This window comes from Capsicum annuum, unplaced genomic scaffold (assembly GCF_002878395.1).
Source record: "Capsicum annuum cultivar UCD-10X-F1 unplaced genomic scaffold, UCD10Xv1.1 ctg81071, whole genome shotgun sequence".
Classification (NCBI taxonomy): domain Eukaryota; kingdom Viridiplantae; phylum Streptophyta; class Magnoliopsida; order Solanales; family Solanaceae; genus Capsicum; species Capsicum annuum.
In genome coordinates, this window is record NW_025891766.1 from 71,580 (window position 1) to 75,903 (window position 4,324).

The 4,324-nt window shown below is 33.9% G+C and overlaps 1 non-coding gene across 1 annotated transcript; it reads right to left on the reverse strand.

Annotated features, from left to right (window-relative positions):
• Positions 1-3,122: 3,122 nt before the first annotated feature.
• On the reverse strand, positions 3,123-3,195 carry TRNAR-UCU. The gene has a single exon. It is a non-coding gene; the product is annotated as a tRNA-Arg (tRNA).
• Positions 3,196-4,324: the final 1,129 nt, after the last annotated feature.

The following is a 4,324-nucleotide window of genomic DNA, read 5'->3' on the forward strand; positions in this document are numbered from 1 at the left end:
ATATATAAGAAGAGGAGTTAGGGTTAGGGTTCCAATTGGGGGAAAATCGATTCAAGGCTTCGCTTCACGAATTGCTTCCATCAATCTCTTCCGGCCATGAAATCTAAGGTATGCAAGTGTTTATCTATGGGCTCCTTTCGTCCATAGAGCCCACAAATCCTTTTTCAAAGGCTCAAGATACATGTGTACATATATATATATGTGATTATACTTTCTAAATTTCATTGTGTATGTGTGTAGTATTCACATGATGATTGAGATATATGTGTGGGATGATTATGTGTGTTGGTTGAAGTATATGTGTGTAGTATTTGTGTGATGGTTGGTGATTATATTGTTGAAGTTGATGATATCCAAGAAGGGATCTTTGTATGTTTGTGGAAACTATGGTAGTGTGTGATGTATAAATATATGAAATGGGTGATTGAATACTTGTAATCTTGATGAATCCACCTATGCCTAAGAAGTGCATGTAAGGTGTTTGTGAAAATACCTAAGAGACTAGAGATTTTGTTTTTATAACATAATAGGTCCAAAATTAATTGATTATGAATATATGATGATTTAAATTGTTAAGCCTTGATTTGTACTATTATTCCATTATTTCCTTGTTATGACTTTATAATTGTTATTGGAATTATATATCCCTACTATTGATTGATATGTCAAATATTTTCTAAATATGAGTTGGATTGTGAATTGAGAAATGTGGATGTTGAAGTTAAAGGATGATGGTGTTGTGGTGCATGAAATTGAGCATTAAACCTATGCCCTAAATGGTGCATGTAAGGTGATTGCTAAAATGCCAATGTGAAGAAGAATTAAAATTAAGTATTTGACATGTTTGTTATCCAAATTATGATTTCATGCCATATCCATATGCTTAACTTATGTCTACCATATGTTTGACAAAATATTTAAGAGAATAGGAAACTATGCATTGTGGTTTATTAGGTCTTAAAAGATAAATTAATGCTTTGTTCCTATGGATAGTTGATTTCCTTGAATTTGTGGTGCGTTGTGGGTGTATGATGGAATGCCATGATGAATTATTGAGGTAACTATGATGTTTGTGCGTAGTATTTGCTGTGGACCCAAAGCATGCTCCCCACGTGTTCGATTGGATGCTTATATGAAAAAATGAGATCATTTGATTTGCTAAGTATGAAGTCCTCAATTATGTGTTGCTTATGATGTCCTATGGGTATGTTGTGTATGAGTTATCTATCTTGTATTACTTTATGCTATTGTGTGCTGGGGGTACGTATGCCCGAAATAGTCTGCTGGTCTAGAGCCGAGTCAGTTTCACGGTAATCTCAATCGAGCGATAAACAATGAACTCCCGATTAGTTTCAAAACTTGGGGAAAACTTAATAATCTCAAAAATCATTCTTTATCGAATAATCAGGCCATAAAGCTCTGAAATCTTACATATCAATTCACTTCGTTACATACCTCTGTACATTTTGTGAGATAGTAAGCTTATCTTAAAAGTAAGTGGCAATTAGAAATACTCTGCCAAAGAATGGAATCAAGCGAACTTTGTCATATTGACAAAGTATCATAATGTGAGAACAGATTCAGTTCAGTTGAGTATAGTTAAGAACAGGTTAAATATCTTTCAGTTGGGAGTAGGATTCAGCACCGAGCGAGCTAAGGATGGGAACATTCCTGTGAATAGAGGGTTTGATTCCTGGTAGCAATCCTTATGCTCTAGAACTACGTCGCCAGTGTAGGTTGAGACATCTATCCTATGAGAAGAGAGTTAGATGAGGTGGTTGTCCTGTGAGTAGAGGGTCCCACCATTCTCGTTTGAGGTCCTGATAGTAGAGGGTCTTATGCAGTTGTCTTTACTGGTGGTGCAGTATTGACACCCTTCTAGCTGGGGTACAGGTTGGATCCCACTTGTGGTAAGTGAGGAATTTCGGTTAAATGATCACTCCCACAGTTTCAGTAACAGTCTCAGAAAAGAACTCAGTTAATGTGTAGAAGTTGAGGCTATCAGATACAGGCCTCCCAGTATTGCTATCATTATCATTAAATAGAGAGACTTCCTGTGAGATGAAGGTTGCTCTCGAACTTATTTACCCATTATCATTATCGTTGAGTATAGAGACTTCCTACTAGATGTGGGTTGATCTCAGATTCAGTTGTTCAGTGTTCTAGAGACTTCCTTCTAGATGAGGGTTGATCTCAGATTCAGTTGTTCAGTGTTCTAGAGACTTCCTTCTAGATGAGGGTTGGTCTCAGATTCAGTTGTTCAGTGTTCCAGAGTTGGTGAATTTGAGTATCAAATATCAGTAATATCAGTTATCCGATTTCTCAGTATGGATAAGTAAAAACGTCAGCTCTAGTAGCTTCACATACTCAGTATCTTATTGTCAGTATTATTATTTTCGGGTGCCAGCGTTCAAAATGTAACATTCGGTGTCATGATGATTTCAGTTGTACTTTATGCATCCATGTGTGTTTTGTTGATTAGATATGTTTCAAAATTGGTAACTGCAGAGTTTCTATATATGTTTATTCTAGCGAATACATATTATTCAGATTGTTATGTTTATGCATAAGCCTTATATTTTACCTTACCCTATCCTTGCATACTCGGTATATTCTTTGTACTAACGCATTCACGCTATGGTGCTTTCCCTATAATAGGTTTAGAAGAGCGAGATGCAGAGTATATTTAGCTGTCAGATCTTGTAGCAGTGGGTGCAGCAGTGAGTCCTCATCATCCGAGGATATTCTATTTCAATGTTTTGGTGATTTTAGTAGACGGAGTTAGTTGGGGAATTGTCCCTTTAACTCCACAGTTCAGACAGTGTAGAGGCTTTTCAGACAGATGTAGTGATATTTAGTTTTCAGTACTGTATATTTAGATGTTTGAACCTTATGGCCAGATTTAGCCAGTTTCCGTATTTATCATATTATATTATGCAGTGAACAGATACAGATATCAGTGAAGGGTTAGCTTGTGGTCCCTCGGGGTCATGAGCACTGTGTGGCGTTCCGTTTCATGGGAATCGGGGCGTTCCAGATGTACACAGTCCATACCTCTACCTCTAAAGAAGTAGAAAGGCTATTTTCGATAGACCCCCGACTCGAGACACAGAAAAATGATGCACACCCAGTGGGACTCGAACCCACAATCGCCTGATTAGAAGTCAGACGCCTTATCCATTAGGCCATGGGTGCTTCTTTAGTAAATAAACATAGTGAACAAAAAAGAGGAAAAAGTAGAATGGTTATTGACTACAGAAACCTAAACGCAAAAACTATGACATATAATTATCCAATACCAAACAAAATATTAAAAAAAAAAAGACAAATACAAGGATATAATTATTTCAGAAAATTTGATTGTAAATCAGGATTTTACCATTTAAAATTAGAAGAAAAATCTAAAAAATTAACTACATTCACGGTATCATAATGATTTTATGAATGAAATGTACTGCCATTTGGATATAAAAATGCACCAGGTAGATATCAACATTTTATGGATAATTATTTCAAACAGTTACCTAATTGTATAATATACATAGACGATATATTGCTATAATCAAAAACTAAAGAAGAACACCTAAAATTATTAGAACAATTTATAAATATAATAGAAAATTCAGGAATAAGCTTAAGTGAAAAGAAGACAGAAATAATAAAAAACCAGATAGAATTTTTAGGAATACAAATAGATAAAAATGAAGAAAAAATGCAACAACATATAGCACAAAAAATAATAAATTCAAAAGAAGAATTAGATACAAAAAGAAATTACAATCATTTTTAGGATTAGTAAATCAAGTAAGAGAATACATACCAAAATTAGCAGAAAATTCAAAACCATTACAGAAAAAATTGAAAAAAGATGTAGAATATAATTATAGTGAAGAAGATAAAAAAACAAGTGCAAAAAATAAAGATACTTTGTAAAAACCTGCCAAAATTATAATTTCAAGATGAAAATAAAATTTTACATATATAGTAGAAGCAGATACGAGTGAGCACAACTACAGAAGAGTACTCAAATACAGGTACGGAAACGAAAAATTAGAACATCATTGTAGATATTACTCAGAACGTTTAACGAATCAGAAATTAAATGGGAAATAAATAGAAAAGAATTATGTTCATTATATGTGTTTATTAGCATTTGAACCATATATTGTATATAACAAATTTATTGTACGAACAGATAATACACAGGTCCGATGGTGGCTAACTAAGAAAATCAAAATTCAGTAACAACAAAAGAAATACGGAGATTGGTATTAAATATATTGAATTTTACATTTACAGTTGAAATAATCAGTACTAACAAGAA